The sequence below is a fragment of the Fukomys damarensis genome, unplaced genomic scaffold, assembly GCF_012274545.1.
Source record: "Fukomys damarensis isolate Sample0158 unplaced genomic scaffold, DMR_v1.0_HiC HiC_scaffold_14, whole genome shotgun sequence".
Lineage (NCBI taxonomy): Eukaryota > Metazoa > Chordata > Mammalia > Rodentia > Bathyergidae > Fukomys > Fukomys damarensis.
In genome coordinates this window covers 72,341,310-72,365,405 of record NW_022900926.1, presented here as the reverse complement: position 1 = coordinate 72,365,405, position 24,096 = coordinate 72,341,310, and the positions used below count along the sequence as shown (strand labels likewise).

General features: G+C 42.0%; 1 protein-coding gene and 1 pseudogene across 6 annotated transcripts in view; both read left to right on the top strand.

Moving 5' to 3' along the window:
- Scml4 (Scm polycomb group protein like 4) overlaps positions 1–24,096 on the top strand; it is a 99,137-nt gene that overhangs the window by 2,341 nt on the left and 72,700 nt on the right. The window lies entirely within an intron of this gene.
- LOC104869923 lies at positions 17,796–20,998 on the top strand (annotated as a pseudogene).

The window sequence follows — 24,096 nt, the reverse complement described above, 5'->3', positions numbered from 1 at the left end:
CGGGTCCTTGCGCTTGCAAGGCAGGCCACCGATCCGCTGAACTAAATCCCCGGCCCTAGTAATGACTTTTTAAATGTTCAAAATATTTGTTTATGACAAAAATTCAAGCCGTAACCCAAAGGAAGGAGACTGAGGTATTGTACTTTAAAAACTCTTAACTGATCAGGAAAATCTCCACCGGACTGTCTAAATCTCTAGTTATGTGGGGGCATATTTATTTACTTATTTTTAATCTCACTTTTGGGTCCCGATTACTTATTTTTGACAAGTTTAAGGAAACTCTCTGAAATCATAGCTAGGCGTGCCCTGAGAGGAATAATCTTTGTATGTCATAAATCTGGAAGTTAAATATAGAGTGTTTCATACCACAGGTCTGTTTACAATTTTGCGAACAGCAGTTGGGCCGGGCAGAGGTGGTGACTGAGTTGCCGACTCCCCCTGGGAGCCCTGGTAGAGTTCTGTGAAAGCTTTTCTCCTCCCCAAGTCACACTGTGGACCCAGGCAGCGGAACTGTGCTCCCTTTGCATATGTCCTGGAAACGGCCCGTGGGAGCACTGGAGAATGACCATGCGTGCTCCTGACACTGTGTTCCTCAGGCTGGGGGCTTCAGGCTTCCTGCACTTGCAGTCATTCTTCCGCAGACCCTCAGATTATGTCTGAGGCTGGAGGGGAAGAGGAGATGAAGGAAGACCCTCCACCCAGGTACTCATCAAGGAGCATGAGAACCTGGGGATGGATGGCATTCGAAATGAAAGCTGTTCTCTCTGGTGTGAACACACAAGCTTCTTTTTTTATTGGCAGGTGAATTTCACATTCCTAAGAGAGAGCATTTTAAAAATGCTTCCCTGGACACCTTACTTCTTAATCCTGCCATCTCCCTAAAGGGTAGTTTGAGGTTTACGTGGTTTTTTAAAAATGCATCTGTTGCTTTCAAAGACAGGTGAGAAATGATGAGGGGAATTAAAAACAGCCCCTGGGAGAAAAACCAAATGGTTGGGTACAAATATAATATATCAGAAGCCACCAGGGTGCCTAATAAATTACTCTTAATTTTAATTAATGAGTCACAAATACCATGCCACAAGCTTTAAAACTTACAACTTTATCAATCAGGTGATAATTAACTTTCTCTGGAATTAGCAATTCTCTGAGCTGGGCAGTATGCTGCCTGGTAAGTTCTCTAGGATGCTGCCAATATTAAACAATTGGTCTTTTGGCAAACCTAGTGGATTTTAATTCAAATATCTATGGCGACATTTTCTGACACGATTCAAAGACCGTTAAGATGACCCCAATCCTAAAATTTTTGAGATCGAAAGAGTAGTTCAGAGCGTTCGGATGGCATCTGATTCTGTCACTTTCTCTTTCTTCATTTTTCCTTTCCTACCTTTCCCCTTCTAAACCTCTGCATGTGCAAGCAAGAGTGATGCCCTCATCTCTGCTCTAAATCTCTGTGGGACTCTGCTTAAGTCGCGGGGCAAAGCCTGTGCCGGTTGCTGCGCCCACACCCGGTCCGCGTGCCTTCGAAGTGCTCCTCACTGCTGCCGCCTTCATCTTGGTTTCCGTTCTGGCAGATGTTTGTCACCTCGCGTTTCTCAAACCTCGCTCAAGCTGTGTTAGGCTGAGACCTGAAGCAGGGGATCTGGGGCAGAAGGGCCGGCAGGACCCACCCAGCCCAGGCAGTTGGGAATTTAGCTTACTCTGATTTGTGCAGAGTAATCCCTGCAGAAGCACAGAAGCCCTTGGCATCTCGGAGAAGCATGTGCTACAACTCTCAGACACACACGCGCATGCACGCACTTCCCAGTGCTGCTGGACACCGCTGGGCAGCATTGGAGGCAGCCTCACAGCCACACCCGCTGGAAGACTGGTCATGGATGCAAATCACTCCCCAGCAGTCACCGGAGCCTTCGATGCTCGCGTGGTTGGGCACCTGCTTCTGGCAGCCAGGTTACTTGGCCAAGATGGGGTAGGAGTGACCAGTCTTCCTGCTGGTTGGGGGACAGTCTGTCAGACACAAGAACATCCTTGCCTTTGGGTGAGTAGATGTGGGCATGCTGGGAAAAAATCAGCCCTTGCCCCCAGGAGGCACCCTGCCTGTCACCACTGAGAAGCTAGGACTTCTCGCTCCTCGGATGACCACTGCTCCACTACTAGTGGAGGGCAGAACAGAATTTACCACCCTGTGCCTTACTTTGTGTTAAGCTGAGAAGTCATTCCACTAGCGCACGTGGCACCCTGATTGTGGAAATGTATTCTCAGGTCCGCAGTGCAGGCTTCCCTGGTGTGTGGCTTGGAGCGGTTACAATCGATCATGGTTTACAGAGAATCTGGTAGTGTAAAACCTTCTAAACTTTCCTTTATTCTCCAACAAACTCGGGTGAGAGTTTTGTTTGTAAAGGGACAGGTGTGCTCATCCTTCCTTCCTCCCTTCTTTCCTTCTTTTTATCTTTCTTTCTGGCCGTTGTACGCTTTGATTAGATAAATAGCACTTGCTCCATGTTGTTGATTTCAGGAACGACCGCACATTCCTGCAGCTGGGCTGCCAGGCTTTTTTTTTTTTTTTTTGGTACCAGGGATTGAACTCAGGACCTTGTGCTTTAGAGGCTAGGCTTTTGAGCAAGGCCAAACAGTGGTCTTGCCCTTCCCAGCTGGTGCACAGCACAGAAACTGAGTGGACTTGGCTGTTATGGGGACATGAATGTGCGAAGGAAAAATACTGTTGATGTTGTGCTTTAAAGACAGTGATGTCTGCTGAGCCCCATGATGGTGACTCAACTTTTGTGTGCTGCAATTTGCATTTTTTTTTTTTTTTTTTGGTTTTGCGAGACAGGGTCTCACTGTGCAGTTGAGACTGACCTAGAATTCACTATGTAGCCCAGGCTGGTCTTGAACTCACAGCGATCCTCCTGCCTCGCCTCCCGAGTGCTGGGATTACAGGCGTGCGCCACCACTCCCGGCGCAATTTGATATTCGATAACAAAAGACTTTGCCTTTTTTCTCTTCCTGTGCTAATTAATATATTATAGCAAAAGCATTCATTCTTCTGAATAAAATAGAAACATATGGTGGAAAGTAACCCTTGAAGCAATGTACAGCATCTGCTAAATATGGGGACAAAAGTTGAGTTGGGCCAAGCGAAGACTTCTCTTAGTTGGATCAAAGTCCAGCAGGGGAAAACAGCACTGAGCAAGGAGGTATCCGGTCGAAAGCCAGAGGAGGGAGCCTTCCCTTCTCATTTCCGGCAAGGACCATCATTCACCCTCATGTGCTTGTAGGGATGGTTTAGGAAAGTCACAATAGCTATGGCACTCAGCTTAAAGACCTGATGAGTGCATTCCCTTTCCCTTTCTCTTCTACCCACAGATCATTCTGGGACATCATTAGCCTGATGAGTCTGTTTTCCCCTGATGTCCTGAGCCAGGCCTTGGGCCCTCCCATCAGCCTGTGTGTCCTCAGAGTGGCTGTGTTTGGTCTGCTGTGGCTGCAGCCTTCCAGCCAGCCTGGGCTGCCCAGAGGAGCAGATACTGTTTTGACAGACAGCCTGGCCTTTCTGAATGAGGAAAGGCAGGATCGAAGACAAAAAGCATGACGTGAACGCCATCTCCAAGGCTTTCGTGCCTCTGGTTTGGAGATAGGATGTGGAGGTTGTGTAACTCAATTTCTTTTGGACCATTTCTAAGCTACTGCATAGGACTATGAGAATCATTCCTTTTTTTTTTGGCTGGGTGGGGGGTACCAGGGCTCGAACTCAGGTTCTTGCACTGGAGATAGTAGGCGGAACCACTGAGCTAAATCCCCCACCCCCATTCTTATTTTTTAATGACCTTCCAAAGAAGATGCCAATCTCTTTTCCTCACAGTTATTTAGGAGCTAGTGCCTTCATTAGTGGGAAATTGAGGCAATATCAAGACTTTATCAAATAATCAGCTACTAAGATAATGCTGTTTACTTCAAAGAGGACTGACTTTAAAATGCTCCGTGAGGCAGGCACTGGGCATATTGATAAGTATAGAGCACCTCTGTAGGAATAGATTTCTGTCAATTTTCAGATGTGAGAGGCTTGCTCTCATTGGCTAGATTTTAGCAAATTTTGTTCTGCTGTTGCCATTGTTATCTGTGCTGAAGGAATTTGCCTTGAAATTTAGGGGCCCATCCAGCAGCCATCGGTGTGTTGCCCCTTGTATTGGCATCCTCTATTAGATGCCAAAAGGTACTTGAGGATATCTGAGCATATCATTTTTAAGATGTCATTTGCAAAAAAAAAAAAAAAAAAACAAAAAAAAAAACAGCAAGTGAAAAATTGCATGTAACTATGTAAATTCTGGTGTGCAAATTACAAAGTGTACACATGTTGAGGAAAAACCTGTTCTGCCTCAACTCATTACCCACAGTGTGAAAATATAGATGTTGTTTTAGTGTTTGTAACATAATGAATATTAAACAATATAAAAAAAGAGGGCAAATATTATGGTAGGGTTATGTTGATCACCAACATGGAAATGGTTAATTGGTCCCAGAGTGAGAAATTGTACAAGTCTGTGTTGTCTTAATGAAACTGAGTGAGTGAGTATAAACTGTCTTCAGGGATGTGAAGTTGGAAACTCAGCTTGGGTTGTGATGTGTGTAAGAATGTGTAGGGGTCAGGGGTCCGAGGTGGTGCAAAGGATTGCTTTTTATTGGTTGCCCTTCCTTTTAGCTAAAAGTCACTTGGCACAAGCCCAGTAAAGACTAAAGCAAATAAAAGAGCTTTGATAGCAAAGTAGGAAGCAAACAAACCATTCAGAAAGGTTTATTTCATACACATTTCCCTGGAAATATCTCAAATCTCTGTTCAGGTCAAATGCTAACAAGTTAAGTTCTTAGTATCTGGCTTGAGACCAGGGTAATGTGGAATGAAATAGAAATGTGATAATTTAAAATACATATATATATATATATATATGTATATTATTTTTCTGAACATAGGTCAGGTTGTTTATGACTGTATTTGACATTTGCATTCCTGAAGAGAAAAAAAATTCTGTAGGGCCAAAGACCTGGCTGGTCTTTCTAGTTTTGGCATTGGATATAGTGAATGACATGTCTTCTTGGACAAAGCTAAGGAAACCCAGGCCACCCTTTGGCTAAGATTCCTTGCATTCTGTCTGTGTGCTTTGTGTTCTCCCTATCAGGGACTTTTTCATTCCTGGAAATATAGATTTAGGACAGGGTAAGGAGAATTTATATGGAAACCATGCATCCACTGAAGTCCCAAACATTTTCCAGCCATCTTGTTCCCCTGTAGAAACTAGGAGGTTAAAATAATAACCAAAACAAAGAGATTGAGGGGCAAAGCATAAAATTAAAAGCAAATCCTATACTCTGAGCAGGAGGCTGTAGGCAACTCTCAGACTCCTGGACTGAATGTGTTTGAAGGCCTTCTCCAAGAACAGCAAGACGCAGACCCTTTCCTGGGGTCTCAGAGGGTACAGACAGCCTAGGCCTCTCCTCCCCTTCATTAGGGTGCTCCAGTTGTTAGCAAGGGCATCTTTTCCCTCCAGCACTTTCCCTAACTTCCTTCTCCAGCAACTTCTCCTTCTGGGGGCCCACTTTTGTCCTCAGAGCTGCACAGAATACATCTCAAGGGAGCCGCACGGATTCCAATTCCAAATTGGAATTGCCTCCTAGGGTGACCCTGACCCACCTAATACTGGGCACCCCTGATCTTCCTTCCTGAGGAGGATGATGCTTCTCCTTATCATTTTCACGGCTGAGTGGTTAAAAGGAAATGCACTATTGCAAAGGGCTTAGAAACCATAAGCTTACTTATGCCAGTCATGCTGCCTGGGCCCAATGTTGTACCAATCAAACATCACCAGTACATTTCCTGAAAGCCTCTCAATGGGGTGACTATCGCCCTACACAGACGGTAATAAACCCACACTTCTGTTTCCCGAGCATCAGATGCTTCACTGTAGGGCTCAGCTTCCTCTTCTTGTTGAATCTACAGAACATGGAAGTCAACGTGGGAGGGCTATTTTTATCTCCATTACACGTGTGGGGAAACCGAGGCTTCTCTTAAATAGCTTGCTGAGGGCACCATGTCTCTTCTCCAGTTTGAGAAGTGGGCTGGGGACTCCACCTCGGAGGGCTGAGGAGAAAGAGCCCTTTCGTGATGGGGAACCAGCTGCTCCCGCTCAGTCAGGCTGGAATGTTCCAGGTCAAGCAAGTTCCAGGAAGGAGACGATTCCCTGTGTGTCCCCTTGGAAAGGCAGTTTTGGTCCACAGCAAACTTCTTTTAAAGTGGTGAACTCTCAGTCCTGTCAGAGTCAACACCTCTCTTTTGATTAGGAATACTTTGAACACCCTGTTTAGGGGCCTGAGGTGACATTCTGCTAATATAATCCACCTATACCCATAATTTGGAAAAATTAATAAAATATCCTAAGTGAAACAAGGAGAAATGAAGGAAAAGTAATGCGCAATGCCTCTGCGCTCGATGACAGGCCCAAGTGGCAGGTGCCGAGCCTCCATGTGGCCGCCCCTCTAGCACGGTAGAAAATGAGTGACACGAGCTGCCACCGCTTCTAGTGACTTGAGTTTCCAAAATGATGCACAACTCTTGGAATTCCAAAAAAATAAAGATCGGCCTTCTCACAACCTGTGCACTAATTGCATTCTTAGTATCAAAGTATCTATTAAAAGGGAGCAGAAATGCCTTGTTGTGGTTCAGATCGATTTGAGTGTGGTCCCCAGAGCTTCATAAACTGGGAGTTTGGTCTCTAGATGGTGGTGTTGGGTGACAGAATATCTAAGACATGGGGCCTAGTGCAAGGCAATGCGGCCTCTGGGGTACTACCCTTGGGAAGGATTACTGCAATTCTTTCGGGGCCCGTTTAGCACTCAAGAGAACACACTGTATGAAAAGAGCAAGCCTAGCCCCCCACACCTCTTGGGCTTCTGTCTTGTTATCTCTCTTGTCCACAGATGGTCCCTTGCCACGTGTGATTTAGCCAAGGGGCTGTCATTAGAGTGTTCATCTGAACAGTGAGGCTATTCAGTCTTGGACTTTTAGTCTTCAAAACTGAGTTAAACAAACTTCTTTTCCTTAGAAAGTACCCAGCTTCAGTATTTTGTTGTAGCAATAGAAAATAGATTAGGACATATTTTATGTGTATATGTAAAATGAAGCGATTCCTATGTTCAGAAAGATGAGGTTTGTCTGTATGGTGAGACAGTGTTTTATTGTACGAGACTTCTTCATCAGTGCAGGACATCTAGCATCCCTAGTCTCTGCCTTCTTAGGGCCAGTAAGCTCACTCTGCTCCCACCACTGCATCACATAAAACCATCACCAGTGCATTTCCCCAAAGCCTTTCTGTTGGCAATGCCGTACCATCCCTGAGCGCTGAATCAGAGCAAGCCTCCCTGCCATTCATTTTCCTCTCTTCCACCTCCCAAACGCCTGATTAATTATGGAGCCCTGGGCCACCACATAAAAGTGCCGCTGTTAGGAGGCTGCTGTGCTTTGAGAATCAAAGCCAAAGCCACAGGGAGAGGTCCTGGAGGATGGACACACATAGAGACAAAGACATGCAGGGAAAGAATCCATCTTGAAAGTGGGCCCTCTGGCCCCATCCACCCCAGCTGATGCCACACAGGTGCCAAACTGCCTGACTGAGCTTTTCCTAAACCCCTGGCCCACATACCCATGAGATATGATATGCCATAAAGTTTAGAGTAGTTTTGATGCAGCAACTGATAGTCACGACACGTAGTAATGGCATTCTTTCTGTCTTGTGTATTATTTTTGACGTCTAAGAAAGAAGTATCTTGCCATCTAAAATGGAAGGTTAGATTCACTATAAGATACAGTTGACCTCCATTTGGTAAAGTTTGAAATGAGAGACAGAAGTTGCGCTGTGTGATCATTCTGTAAACTATCCCCATGTCTACTGTGAGAGTATGTACAGTTGACATCAGAAATGTCCATTTTCAGGGGGAACTATTATTTTATTAAGCATGCATTTAATTTATAGGTACTATGTATTTGTATTTTCAATAATAAAGATGTGATTTGAACTTATGAGTGTGACAGAATTTCCTTAAAAATATTTTTATTTTATCTGGGTGTGGTAGCTCATGCTTGTTGCCCCAGCTCTCAGCAGGAGGATGGCTCATGCAAGCCCAGGAGTTCAATATCAGCCTGGGTAACACTGTTACACTCCCCCCACCCCCGAAGTAGGCCACATAAGATCGAGCAAATAATAAAATATGATACAGGATGTATACTAGGCAGAGCTCTTCAGTGACACAGAGTCGATAGGATTTGTGTACATATGCATTGAAGAGCTCTATTTGAAGGAATGGGGTCATGTGATTATGGAAACCGAAGAGTCTCATGACCTATAGTTGGCCAACTGGATGCCTAAGAGAGCCTGTGAGTTAGTTCTGGTCCAAAGGCCAACAGGTTTGAGACCCAGAGGAGCTGATGTTTCATTATGAGTCTAAAGACAGACAGAGGACAAAAAACAGTGACTCCGCCAGAAAGAGCCCCCTCTGCTCAGGGGAGGATGAGTCTTTGTGCTCTCCTAAGGCTACAGTGGAGTGGATGAGGTCTACTACTACACGCTGGGAGGGACAATCTGTTTTATGCAGTCTGGTGAGCTAAATGCTGTTCTCATCCACAAATACTCTCAACTGTTTTAATGGGCATCTCTGCCTACCCATCCCATGGGTCCTCTAAACTCCACATTTCCAAAACTACCCTCTTCACCAAATCTTCTGCTCCCTCATTCTGTCTTTGTTGAAGATACCATTGCTTCCCCAGCTCTTCAAGCAAAGTTTTAGAACCTCAGCACTTTCTTCACCCCCTGCCTTCAAGTTAGAAAATGAGTCCCAACAGATGCTACTTTTAAGAGAATTTCCTGCAACCTCTTTCTCTCTCCACCCCCAGGATACCCCTTCTCAGGCCTCATAGCGAGCGCTCTTCATGGGGACTGCAGGGATGACACACACTTCTGCCCTGCCTTTGCCTCTAGCTCGTACCCCTTTGACACACTTTACACATTACACCAAGGATATCATTGTAGGGCACAGATCTGATTATCTTAGTCTATTTGTGCTCCTGCAGAAAACCATTTTTGAGTGGGTAAATACTGTCTACCATTTTGGAAGCTGGGAAGTCCAAGACCAAGGCACTGGCAGGACTGGGGTCTGGTGAGGACTGCTGTGAGCTTCCAAGCTGGTACCTTGCTGCCTCCTCCACAGGAGTCAAATGCAGTGCAGGTGGCAGACAGGATGGAAGGGAAGAGCGTGCTTCCTTCAGCATTTATAAGGGTACAGGTTCCATTCACAAGAGGATTCATGACTAATCACCTTCCAAAGGCCCACCTCTTCATACTGTTGCATTGGGGTTAAATTTCACACTGTGTTTTGGCTGAGGTCTCTGTTCTATTGCCACAGTACGCTTGTAATTATTTAATTATAAATAGTTCTTGAGTACACATTCTCCTCAAATGTATATTCTCAGACTGCATACATACCATAGCCTTAATTCATCACAAACATTACACAAATATCTAAACATAGGAACGAGAAAGGCCAATGCACATTGGCCTTCTCCTGCACATTCTCAGGTGCTCTGTATTTTTTCACTTTCTCTGTTCGTGTTCTGGAATTCTCGCCTTTCTCCATGCGATGAGATTGTATGTGTCCTTCAAGATGCCACTGTGCCTCATGCTTCGGACCCTGATCCTCCACACAGACTTCCAGTAGTAAGACGGATAGTGTGACTTTGGCGCCATTTCTGGTGCAGTAGTTGGACCCTCAGTCTTCTCTCACTGCATTATTTGATAGTATTGTATCTTTCTGGTGGGCAAGGAGGGGTGGATGTCCTTGTTGCTGCCAAGAACAAATTGCGACAGCGACATAGCTTTCCTTCCCGTCACATTCCCAGCGGGGACCTCCCCACTTGTTTCCGCCTACTACAGTAAAATATGCCTCCTGCAACGGAATGCAGCAGACAGCCAGACAGACGCGAGGTGGGTGAGACGTGCGGAAGTAAACTTAATTCTGCGCATCACGCAATTAAGCTAATGTGATTTAAACAACGTGATCGGTGATGTTTGTGTTTATTTCCCCCCTCAGACTGTAATTAATTCATGGAAGTGCTGTAGGTTGTTAAATTTTAGTAAACAGATAAAAGAGCTGTTCCTTGAAATAAAAGCAGTGGCAACAACTTAGTCATTTCACAGCAGTGCAAGCGAGATAATTACAGCTGGAGAGAACCACTCTCCTCCAGGGCGGAAATGCTGCCGCCTGTCCCCAGAAGAGCTGCTGCGGTACAGACTGTGACCCAAGGTCCCGCGCTTCGCAGGGACGTGGCAAAGAGTTCTCCTCATGCAGCCAGGGAGAGTGCTTAGCTCCCTTTTAGATACTGACGCCAGTGTCCAGTGGGGAATAGTGCTAATAAATATGACAATAACATTGTAATGGAACAAGAAAGGCTGAAGCAGAGTTTTGTTAATTTGTGTTCCACTTTAGGGGGAGCTTTGCAACCTCTGAGCAATGAAAAGGCAGCGCCTTGGGCCACTGCAGGCATTTTAATGAGCGGTCTTGGGAATAACCCCGCCCGGCCAGATGAGTGTGAGACCGCACCAAGGGTATCCAAGCGGGTGCCTCACGGCCCTGAGCAGAGGCTACTAGGTCTAGCCAGAGGCGGGGCCTGGGGGAGGACAGCAGAGTTTCCAGGAGGAGCAGGGAGGCCTGGTGGGCTGGTGTCCAACAGCAGTTAGCTGTCCAGCCACCAGCACCAGAGCCCTCGTTTTAATAAAGTGATGGCAAAGACTGACAGAAATGACTTGATCCCATGATAGATCCCAAAACACTTCTTCAAAGGCTGTTTTTCACTCTTGCTACCTTTCCTAAATTGGCTTAAACACAATGCAAGAATAAAGACATCAGAAATGAAAAGTTGTTGGCATACCTCTGAAATGTATGAGTATTAAGCAGAACAGGCTGAGGAACATTTCACCAGATCATTCCCCAGTCCCCTAAGAATCAGCGCAGTTTTCCTCCTTGGCCTCCTCCAGAGCTGATATGCACTGTCTGGCTGCAAGCACTGAGCTGTGCTTGCTTCTCATGGACAGGGCCCAAAGCTCTGCCCAGCTGGGGGCGCCACCTGGGGAAAGAGCAAGAACAGAAGGAAGCAGGTGGCTGCTGCCCTTGCATCCCTGGTGCAGCCTCGGAAACGGCCAAGTCCTGGGCTAGGCCTCGAGCTGGGAAGTTCTGGGATTAATGGAAGGGAGGAGCTGCCAGGTCAGGAATCCATCAGCCCTGGGCTAGGCCTCGAGCTGGGAAGTTCTGGGATTAATGGAAGGGAGGAGCTGCCAGGTCAGGATGGGGACTTAAAACAAAGCAATCACTGCTGCCATAGATCATGATATGAATGCTGGCGTTGAAGGCCCAGTGCTAGGTCCCAGAAGACCCATTGAGGAGTCCAAACTCAAGTTTATCCTTTATTGTGTGTAAACACCACGTTTTCCTTACCCATTCATCTGCTGATGGACATATAGACTGCTTCCAAGATTTTGCTATTGTGAGCTGTGCCGCTGTAAACATGGTAATGCATGTGTCACTGTGTGACGGGAAGAACTCAAAGAAGAGATTTATTTTGGCTCACGGCTTCAGAGATTTCAGTCCCTTGTCAGCTGGCTCCAGGGCAGAAACATCATGGAGGAGGAATGCAGCCCACCTGATGACAACCAGGAAAGGGCGGGGGAGAGGAAAGGGCCAGGACAAAAATATCCCCTTTCAGGTCGTACCTCCAGTGGTCTACTTCTTCTAACCAGGCTCCACCACCTGACAGCACATTCAGGTTTTAATCCACTGATAGGTTAGCAACCCCACGATCTAGTCTCCTCCCCAAAGCCCCACCTCAGCACACAGGAGACTTTTGGAGGACATTTTAGTTCTAAACCATAACAGAAGAGGAAAGATGAACCCCATTTCCAGGCCACATGCCATCTTCCACCCTACCCCACTCTGTCTGTGGGCCCTCAGTGATCCATTCCAGCCTGTTCCCCGGCCAGCACTTAGCTCTCAGGCATGAGTCTGGGAGGATTAAGACTTTCATTCAGGTAAAGCTATGTGTCCAACAGAGCTCTGCACTGCCTTGAGAACCCCAATTTAAAGCCTCAGTTTTACTTTCTAGGGATTTTTCAAAAAAGGGACAACTGGATAATATCTAGTGTTTGCATAAATGAGAAGCACTGAGCCAAAATTAACAATTCAACAGGGGTGCATGTGTTCATTTGTACGCAGGGACATAGGTACAAAATCAAGCTTTGCAAATATTAGATCTGCTTGGAGTGGCTGAATAACACTGCTATTTGAATCCAGCCCACATTCTCTCCTGGCTCTCTGGACTCTCCTTTGGCCTCACTGCATCTGGAAGGCTGAAATTCAAATTGAGAAGTGAAGCCCTGGAGTCCATCTTGCCCCGGGGCCTGACCTCCTGCACCTGTGGGTATTGTGCCAGGACTTAATTCCGTAGCAGATGTTGCTTTTTACTTATAATTTGGAGTTATAACAAGTGGAGCACACAAACACATATATATTCAGATTTAAAAGGAAAATTAGTAAATTGGTACAAAATTCATTCTGTTGCTCTCTCCATGTAATAATTAAAGTAAATCTTTTAAAGTATGAGTCTTATCACAACTCGGCCAAACTCAAACATGTCCAATGGCTCCACATTCTGCTCAGAAAAGGAACTGATGCTCTTTGGTGGCCTTCAAGGAACAAAAAGCCTGGCCCCCCTTCTTTTCCTCTCCTCACACCCTGTCCTTCCTCCCCCTGTTCAATGCCTTGGCTCACCATAGCTTGCTGTTTATTCTGTTTCATTAGTGCCCCAAACACAGGCAGATGGTAGGCACTCAATAACATTTCTGAATAAATAGTGAAGATTGTAGTAAACATAAGAATTTATCTCTCCACCCTCCATGTTCTAACCTCTAGTCAGCATTTTCAGCGACGAGCCCTACAACAAGCATGTCCTTCTACAAATGTTCTTTCCATGTGCAAGAGTGCCTAGAGGCTTCTCCTTCCTGTTAGGATGAAAGACTTTTGGTTCTGGAAAGCAACAAGAAACACCTGGAAAAATAAAAACTGCTTTCAAATGTGATGGGTGAAAAGTCATGGCTGCAAAGAAACTCTGCGAGACTATGTTCTGGAGAGAAGGGAGCCCTTCCTGGGGTACTGGAGAGCTATGGCTTTCATCCCTGGAGGTGGGCAGGTAAAGGTGAATAGAAGAGTTGGAGTCTTGTTGAGAGACACTCCCTGAGCCATCTGGAAGGATGACTCTGAGTGTGCTCAGCCAGAGAGGAAGGTGGGAAGGGGTTACAGAAATTGGAGCAGTGTGTGGATTGTACTAAGAACAGCCAAGTGGTGACTTGGGACGCAAGAGGTCTGAGCCTGCCACAGACAACTTAGGCAGACAAATTAGTTGGCCTTCACAAAACTGTGCTGCCAGGAGGGCTGAAATCTGAAAGACCTTTGGACGCGGCTGAAGACATAACCCACACAAGAGATCTGAATGGCGAAAGTTTAATATAAAATTCTTTAAGGTAGTAATTACAGAGAGCAGTAACTTCCTTGGAAATTGAAAGAAAAGTAAGCAATGATAGAACTCAGAAGCTCAGATGAAGAGGCCCCTGCAAAACTGAGATTGACTCCTGTCTTTGGAGAGAGCATCTGCCACCCAGTGAAAGAGCCACCTCTTCTCCGGGTCACACTGCCAGGACTCCTGCACCTGGAACCACTTGGCACCACATGGAAAACCCAACACTGGGAAAAGGAAGAGTTCCTCCCTCCTCTTCCAGACTGGTAGCATCTCTCTAAGACCCTCTCTTGACAGGCCTAGCATCAAGCTAGGGACAAAGGAGAAATACAGTCCAGGGAACCCAACAGAGTAGGGGAAAGAAAGATGGGGTTGGTGCTCAGAAGTAATTAACTAATGAGTGGTACAAAAACACTTGCCAAAAAAGTGTATAACAGAAAAAAATCCAATTTCCAATAATTTGCCTCCCCCTTTGAATTTTGTGAGAAAATACCAAAAGGAAGGGAGAGATAGAAAAATTATGTAGTTTCTGACATTTTCCTGGTTTTTGGATTCTGGAACCTTGCAGGAGTTGAATTCAAACATAAAAAACAAAAAATAAAATACATGAACCAGCTAGGAGCTGAGCAATAGATAGGTAAACACAATTTAAATAAATCTACAGTTCAGCAATAGTTCAACTCAACTGTAAATGGATCTGAATAACCATCATCAGAGGAAGGGGCTTGCAATTATGGGAAATAAACAAAACTAAGCAAAAAACTATTATCCTCCATTCTCCGTGGTTTTATACAACTTCTAAAGTTCTGCTCTTTTTAAAATGAGATATATAAAGGAGCAGGAAAATGTTATCAGTGATTAGAAAAACATACAGACATAGGAACATAGCCAGGTATTGGAATGAGCAGAAAAGGACTTTAAAACAACTATTAAAATATTTAAAATAATTCAAGGAAAAGGAGAGAAATGGAAACTCCAAAATATAACATCAAGTAAATTTGAGATTCTAGAATTGGGAAATATAAGACATAAAGGTCACTGGATGGGCTTAACAGTAGATTAGCCATTGGAGAACAAAGGATAAATGAGTTTGAACTAAAAAAAAATCAGGGATGTCTAACCCAAAACAAAACAAAACAAAACAAAATAAACAAACCCCCAAAAAAGCAAAGATAAAAAGAAATTCTAAAAAGCTCAAAAACTCAATTAATACAAAATTGGTCTGGGGATTTGGCTCATTGGTTCCACTGCCTGCTTTGCAAGCACAAGGGCCCAAGTTCAATAATCCCTGGAACAAAAAAAAAAAAAAAAAAAAAAAAAAAAAGCACTAAAAGAAAAATAAAGGACAAATAGTAGGATAATAGACTTAAATCCAACTCTATCAATAGTTACATTAAATACAAATGGGCCAGACACTTCAATGAAAGCACAGAAGTTATTAGATTGTATAATAAAAAGAAGACCTAACTATGTTGGGTACAAAAGACAAATATAAAATTGCAGGTAGTTTACAAGTAAAAGATCAATAAAAATACATTATATACACATTAATTGTAAGATAGATGGAATGGCTATATTACTATTATACAGAGTAGAATGAAAGCCACATAGTTTTATAATAATTAGAAACATATGAAAAGAAAAAGTCAAATAATCAAAAAGACATCAAATTTTAAACGCATTGCATTATAATAACAGTGCTTCAAAATGCATGTAACAAAAGCTGATGATCTAAAGAAATAAATAGAAAAATTTGTAATTATAGTTGCAGATTTTAACTGCATTTTCAGTGATTGATAGAACAAGTAGACAAAAATCTATAAGAATGTAGAGGATTTGAATTACACTATCGACCAATATAACAATATTTATAGAAAACTATAACTATAGAAAATATATTTTTTTCAAATGAATATGGAACATTCACCAAGATCAACCAAAAGCTAGGCCACACACACAAAAAAATCTCAACAAACTTCAAAAGATTGAGGTCACGTAGAGTGTTTAAAAGTCAATAGTAGAAACAATAAGGAAAGTACCAAATATGTGAATTTTTAAACACCAGATAATCTTTGGGTTAAAGTAGAAACCACCAAGAAAATTTGAAAATATTTTCAGCTGATTTAAAATGAAAGGAAAAACCCAACATACTATCATCTTTTGGATATGTCTAACACAGTACTCTAAGAGGAATTTATAGTTTTAAATATTCATATTAGAAAACAGCAAAGGTCTAAAATAAATTATTTAGGCATCTGCTTTAGAAGCTAGAAAAAGAAGAGAAAATTGAGTTAATGGCATGTAAGAGGAAGAAAGCAATCGAGTTTACAGTGAAAATTGAAGGACTGAAAAACAGACAATAGAGAAATAGCAACAAAGTCAAATTAGGTACTCCCTAACAAGATTGCTCAAGAAAAAGAGAGAAAAGGTAAATCACCCATAGAAGAAATAAAAGAGATTATCTCTATAGTACTATAAATATGAAAATGATAATAATAAAGTATTATGAACAATTCGTGTTAATATATTTTTTAAAATCTTTGAAAACTAAAACTAACCAAATGTGACATAAGATGGAAAAGAAAATTGGATAGTCTTTTACCTTTTAAATACATTGAATTTATAGTTAAAAATTTTTCCACAAAAAGAAGTTCAAGTTCAGATGACTTCATTGATAAACTCTATCAAATATTTGAGGGAGAGGCAGTAACAATCTAAATGGGGCTCCTCAAAAAAATAGAGGAGGGAACAGTTCCCATTTTGTTTGGTTTGGAGGCCACCATACCATTGTCACTATACTCGACAGGGCTATTATAAGAAAAGATAATTATAAATCAATATTCCTCATCAACATAGATGCAAAAATCCTTATGACATTATTAGAAAATAAAATCTATCAATTAATAAAATAGAGGCACATCATGACCAATTGGACTTTATCTTAGGAGGGCAGGATTGTTTTGCATTCTAAATTCATCAGTGTTACTTTCCAAATAACAGAATAAAAAGTAAAAATTATATTATTATCTCAATAAATGTAGACAAAAACTTTACAACATTCAGTTTCCATTCATGATTTTTGAAATCTCAAAGAATATTTAAAATAGAAGAAACCTCCTCTATTTCTTTAAAGGTATTTATGAATAACCAAAGATAACATTATACTTTAAGATAGAACACTGTATAATTTCCCCCCTAAGATCAGAAACAAGCAAGCATGTCCCTTCTTAAAGTCAGCATTCTTCTGAGTTTCCTTGCCTTTAACAAGGCAAGAAAAGACACTTTTTAAAAAGCTAAAAGGCAGAATTGGAAAGAAAGAAATACAATTTTAATTCACAGGTAATATAATTTTGTGTGTAGAAAATCCAAAGGAATGTTCAAAAAAAACCTTACTAGATTTTGTGAGAAGTAACATACTAATAGAATGCAAAGTTGATGTACAATAATCTATTTTATTTCTGTGCAAAGAAAACAACAAATTTGGAAGTGAAGTAAAAATATTATTCATGATAGCATCCAAAAATCAAAACATACTTAGTGATAAATTTAACAAAATATGTTGAAGATATCTACACCAAAACTACAAACTATAAGACATTTCTGAGACAGGCTAAGGAAGTCCAAAGTAAATTGAGAGATACACTATGTGTGTGAATTATAAGACTCAATATTGTTCAAATTACAGTTCTCTCCGAGTTGACTTATAGATTCAATGATACTACCAGCAAAATTGTTTGCAGTATATGGACATTCAAATTCAAATTTAAAAATAATCTTGAAAAAGAAAAATAAAGTTTGAAAACTCACATTATCTGATTTCAAAACTTACTATAAAATTATAGTAACCAAAAGAATTTGACATTTGCATAAAAATAAGCAGCTATGACAATGAGACAGAAGAAATCATTTATAAATAGACTTGGATTCATATAGTTAACTGCTTTTGATAAAGACACCAAGACAAAGCAATGGGAAGAGAAAAAGTTTTAGCAAATGATGTTGGGTTGACTGCATGTCTTTATAGAGGAAGAATGAACTTTGAAGCTTATCTGACACCATACACAATATTTAAGATGAATCATAAGGAGCCCTTACACATTTTTCCTAGTCTCTCTTTGATGCTGTGGATTTTGGTGGTGGGGTTTAACCTGTGCCACTGATACCCAAGCCTGAATCTTGATCCAAGGACAAGATGGTAGATTCACCAACATTTTCTTCCTTTTCTGATTTTGGGCTGCTATTGTATTTGGAGCTAAATAATTAGGAATTAAGTAAATTCAAGTTACTTCTAAAAGAGACCATAGAACCTGCACACCGCCTGATCCCCTGGACTGCAGTGAATACGGCTGAGCGAAAGCAATTTGCTAACTTGATAAACAAATACTACCCAGGAGAAAGGCCCAGAAAAATGACTCTCGAACTTTTTGGCAAGCTGAACCTGAGGGATCTGCGTGAGAAAGCAAAAGCACACAACTGGACCCCAGGGACCATGGAAAAGGAGGTGGCTGAGGCTGAGGAGGCCCTAGATGAGGAGGCGGAGCTGAGTGCTGGAACAGAATACAAAATTCGAATGAAGGAAAAATTTCACATTTTGGACAAGAACTCTTTGCTCGGAGAACCTTCAGATTTCCACCATGGACTTTCTAAAGAACACCAAAAACTGTTGGAACATTTGTTTGATGTGGAAGTCGAAACCGGTCAGCAGATCCAGATAGCGGTGCTTCAGGGAGCTGCTCGAGTTGGGAAAACGGTATTGATAAGAAAGGCAACGTTAGACTAGGCTGAGGAAATCTCTTTCAGCACAAGTTTACCTATGTTTTTTAATCTCGGTGGGAAAGAAATTAGCCAGATGAAGGAGAAATGCTTTGCTCAGTTGATATCAAAGGACTGGCCTAGCACTGAAATCCCCATTGAGAGGATCCTCTCCCAGCCAAGTAAACTCCTTTTTATTATTGATAGTTTTGATGAATTTAACTTTGCCTTTGAGGAACCTGAATTTGCACTCACTGGTGACTGGACCCAGGTACAACCTGTGTTCTTCCTCCTAAGTAGTTTGCTGAGGAATGTGATGCTCCCTGAATCATCCTTATTGGTGACAGTGAGGCACGCAGCTTCTAATAGACTAAAGCGTTTGTTGAATCAGCCTTTGTTGAAGAGTCAGCTTTACGTAGACCTACAGGGAATGTCCAAGGATGCAAGAAAGGAGTATATTTATCAGTTTTTTGAAGATAGGATCTGGGCCACAAATGCATTTAATTCACTAAGCAGCAATGAGGTGCTTTTTAATATGTGCCGTGTCCCCCTAGTGTGCTGGCTCATCTGTGCTTGTCTGTAGCAGCAAATGGAGAAGAATGATGACATCACAGGGACATGCCAAACAACTGCAGCTATGTTCACATGCTATATCTCTAGCTTATTCTCACCAGTAGGTGAATACTTTGCTAATGCACCCAATGAAACCCAACTGAGAAGCCTATGCTACTTAGGTGCCAAAGGAGTGTGGACTATGACACATGTGCTTTACAGGAAGGACTTCAGAAAGCATGGGTTCACCACTTGTGATACCTCAGTTTTTCTGGATACTAATATTCTTCAAAAGGACACAGAGTATGAAAACTGTTATGTATTCACCCACCTACATATTCAGGAGTGTTTTGGAGCTATGTTCTATTTGCTGAAAAGTGATTTGGAACACAAAGAGCATTCCGCCCAGACTTTTGAAGATTTGAAGCTATTACTTGAAAGTAGAAGTGATCAAGACCCCCATTTAACACAGCCTTTTAAAGGAAGACCTAGTAAAACAACTGGAGGAAACTTTCAAATGTAAAATGTCCCTGAAGATACAATGGGAGGTACTTCAGTGGGTGAAAGTACTAGGAAACCGTGACACTTTTCCACAGTGGCTAGTCTATGGACTTGTGTCATTACCTGTATGAGTCTCAAGATGAAGCATTTATAGCCCAGGCAATGGGAAATTTCTCAAAAATTGTCATTAATATGTCATAGGAAATCGATTTGCTTGTATCTTCATTCAGCCTTAAGCACTGCCGAAGTTTGCAGACCCTTAAACTGGCTCTAACTATGGTAAACTCAAGCTCCGCAGCTGAAAACAGGAAAATGGGTAGTTTTCACATTACTCATTGTTGGCAAAATCTCTTTTCTGTGCTTAATACAAACAAACACTTGACAGAACTCGACTTTGATGAGTTAATGATGAGGATTTTCTGTCAAGAACTAAAATATCCAAACTATAAACTATAAAAACTCCTGTTGAGGTTTGTTTCTCTCCCTCCTGGCTAGCACGATATCTTTAATTTTTTGACTCATTGGCAGAATCTGATGTATCTTGACTTTAAGGGGAGTAAAATAGAGGATAATGAAATAAAATCATTATGTGAAGCCTTGAAATATCCAGAATGTAAACTACAAAATCTGAGGTTGGAGTCTTGCGATGCAACTGCGATTTGTTGTGCAGATATATCTAAAGCTCTCATCAAAAACCAGAGCCTGGTGTTTTTGAGCTTATCGACCAGTAGTCTACTGGATGAAGGAGTGAAGTGGTTTGTGAGGCCTTAGAACACTCGAGTGTAACCTAGAGAGACTGTCATTAGAAAGCTGTGGCTTCACAGAAGCTAGTTGTGAGGATCTTTCTTCGGCTCTTATCAGTGATAAGAGACTGACTCATTTATGCTTGTCAAACAACAAAGTGGGAGACCATGGAGCAAAGCTTGTAAGTGCTGCCTTGAAACATCCAGAGTGTACTTTACAGAGCCTTGTGCTGAGGTGTTGCTGTTTCACTTCAATTAGCAGTGAATACCTCTCAACTTCTCTTCTATACAATAAGAGTCTGAAACATCTGGATCTGGGATCAAACTGTCTTCAAGATGACGGAGCAAATCTGTGTAATGTCTTTCACCAGCCGAGCTGTAATCTTCAGGACTTGGAGTTGATGGGCTGTGTTCTCACTACTGCATGTTGTCCAGATCTGGCTTCTGCTATTTTGAACAGCCCAAGCCTTTTAAGCCTAGACCTTGGGTACAATGACTTGCTAGATGAAGGCATGAAAATTCTGTGTGAAGCTTTGAGCAATCCAAACTGTAATATCCAGAGGCTTGGGCTGGAACACTGTGGTTTGACTTCCCCGTGTCGTTAAGATCTCTCCTCTGCTCTTCTCAGCAACCAAAAGCTGGTAAAAATGAACCTAACTCAGAATACCTTGGGCCACGAAGAAATAAGAACTTTATGTGAAATCTTGAGGTGTCCAGAATGTGAACTACAAGTTCTAGGGTTGTGGAAAGATACATTTGATATAAGGAAGCCCAGAGGCTGCTGGAAGCTGTGAGAGTTAGCGATCCAAACTTGGCCACTGACAATTCTTATAATAAAAAAGAATAGTGGCCCTGGGGGTGGTATTTCTGATTTAAAGAACCTATATTCCTTTAAAAAATAAAAAAAATCAGAGCTGCAAGGAAAAAGAAAAAGATGAATCATAGACTTCAGACTAAAAGGTCAAATGGCAAGTTTTCTAAATTAGAAGAAAACATAGGCTAATAGCTTTACCATCTTGGGGTGTGAAAAATTTCTTAGAGCACTGAAACCATTAATCATTAAGCAAAAGTTTGCTATATTTGACTTCATCAAAAATTAAAAAACAAACTCATTAAAACATACTGTTTAGAGAGTGAATTGGCAAGCCACAGATGGGGTGAGAAGTCTTGCTTTGCATGTACTTAAAATGGATTTGTCTTCAAAATTTATAAAAACTTCATACAGATCAATAATTTTTTAAAAGGCAGAAAGTTTACTTATAAATTGGGACAAAGGACTAGAACAGATACTTTCAGGAAAACACATGAAAATAGCTAATATACACAGAAAAAGCTCCTTACATCTCTACACATCAAGGAAGTGTAAACTAAAATCTGCCTACTAGAGTGGCCAACCTGAACAGCAGCCACACTGGTGACGAGAGCAGGCCACGGGGAAACTCCTGGGCAGTTCCTTACCAAGTTAAATACAAATGTAACTTATCTGCTCCCCAATTATTTACCCAAGCAAATAAAAGCTTATGCGCACAAAGGATTTGAACGGAAATGCTGCTGGTAGATTTTTTTCAAACTGGAAATAATTCAAATGTCTATCAACAGATGAATGAATGTAGAGATTGTGTGACACGTTCGTTTACACAATGGGCTTCTACTCAGCAACAGAGCAAAATGACTGTGGATAGACTAAAACCATGACCATGTGCTAACAATGTCCGATACAAGAGTATATATTATATAATCCCATTTACTGTCTAAAGCTCAAGAACAGACAAAGTTTATCTTTGGTGATTTAAAAAAACAAAACAAAACACTGGCTGTCCTTGGAAGAGTACAGTCATTAGGAAAGAAATGTTAGGGAACTTTCCAAGGTGATGAAAATGCTCGATCTTTTGATCGGCTGTGAGTGACATTGGTGGATATATTTGTCAAAACTCAAACTGTAGTTTTAAGACCCCCGAATTACACTGTTTATGACCTCAATTAAGAAAAAGTGGATTTTTCTGGGAAAATCTGAATTTAAAGAGAAAACTTTAGTCGCCCAAATTAGTATGAAGGCAAAGAAATTATGACAATATTACAAGCAAGGTTACTAGATTTCTTATCTTCTCAGCAGAGGAGGAAAATGCTTTTAAATTGGAGACACTATTTCTTCCAGTTGAAAGGTTGATGTACACTAATTGCACTGGCCTGAATAGCGCTTCTCTTCCCCAAATTCAGATCTACCTAGAGCCGCAGAACATGAACTTATAAGCTCTTTGCAGATGTAACTAGTTAAGATAATCTGGGTTATGATGGGCAAGAAATTCAGTGACTAGGGTCATTATAAGAAGGCATGTGGAGGTAAAGAGACGCACAGAGAAGGAAGAAGGTTGAGTGGTGTAGCTGCTGGCCAAATAATGCCAAGGATTGCTGGCAGTAGCCAGAAGCCAGGAGAAAGGCACGGAGCAGATTCCAGGTGTCTTACCCCAGCCTCCAAGAAGCAAACAACACCAGATACCTGCATCTCATACTTTCAGTCTCTGGTGAGGTTGTAAGTTTCTGTTCTCTGAAGCCACCAAGTATGCAGCGATTAATTATATCAGCATGAGGAAACTAAAACACCAATCGAGTAGGCTATCAAAGAGTACAGGGTAAAGATTCAAGCACCCGGTGCATATGGGTGTATTCGAATCAATGCATTTATAACACACTATAGTATAAATTTATTTCGGGATAGTGTATAGTACTATGCATATAGATGCATATGTAATTTGTGTGTAATCTGGATAGGACACAAATGAGATAACCACCCACACCAGTTGGCTACTTCTTAGGTTGTTTTCCTGATGGAGTACTCAGTCCTTGAGACAGCTCCCTGTCAGCCACAGAACGCTCTGGATTTGCCCCTCTGGGCTTCTTGGGGACAAGGAATGATCGTTTCTAAAGGAGGCACTGTGTTCCAGGCTATGGAGTTAAGGTGATTTATTTTGCCAGTCCAGTTCAATTAGGTAAAGGTTTATTAAATCCTTTACCCTGAGGATTTCAATCTGTTCAATTCAATCCAATCCAATGCAAACCAATTCAGTAAGCATCTATCGAGCACTCTCCACCCAACAGTCAGTGCTGCAGTCGTATCTTTTGGTTTCATCTTCATCAAGTACCTCTGTCCCTGGGGTCTCAATGGCAAAGATACTTTGTGAAAACCTAGTATGAAATGGAAGAAGGGACTGATTACAAGATCATAATAAAAGAGATCGACTATTAGAATGGAGACAATATCTTTCTTTTTCCTACACTACACTTCTCATTTTAATAGTCTCTATTGTCCTTACTAAATCAAGCTTCTTAGAGTTTCTTCTCCAGTAGAAAGGTGCCTTGCTCAGCCTATAAAGAAGTGACAGATGGGATAACAGCACAAACCATAGAATCCCGTCAGACTCATGTTGAGAAATACATAATCCTGACCTTGTTAACGGTTTGTTTGTTCTGTACATGTCCCCATTTTTGGTTCTGGGTCCTAGGCACAAGCGGGGGCTTTCTGTCCTGCAGAATAAATGCCCATGGGCTGTCATGCACAACCTCTCATGTATTTCTTGTTGCTGCTGAGATAAGGAAATATCAACCGCTACTTTTGAGTTTGACTGGGTCTTAAATAATGAGGATTCTGAATAATTGTACTTTCAGTGGATAACTGAAAGTCTCGATATAGTGTGAGGGTGGACTGCATGGGGGATGGGGAGGGACCATCTGGGACCATTTTGGAGGCTGCTGTCCACATCAGGGTTCCACCTTGGGGTGCCACATAGAATAATCCTTTTTGCCCGGCGTGGTGGCTCACACCTGTAATCCCAGCACTTGGGAGGCTGAGGCAGGAGGATCACTGTGAGTTCAAGACCAGCCTGAGCTACATAGTGAGTTCCAGGTCAGTCTCAACAACTACATAGTGAGACCCTATCTCAAAAGACC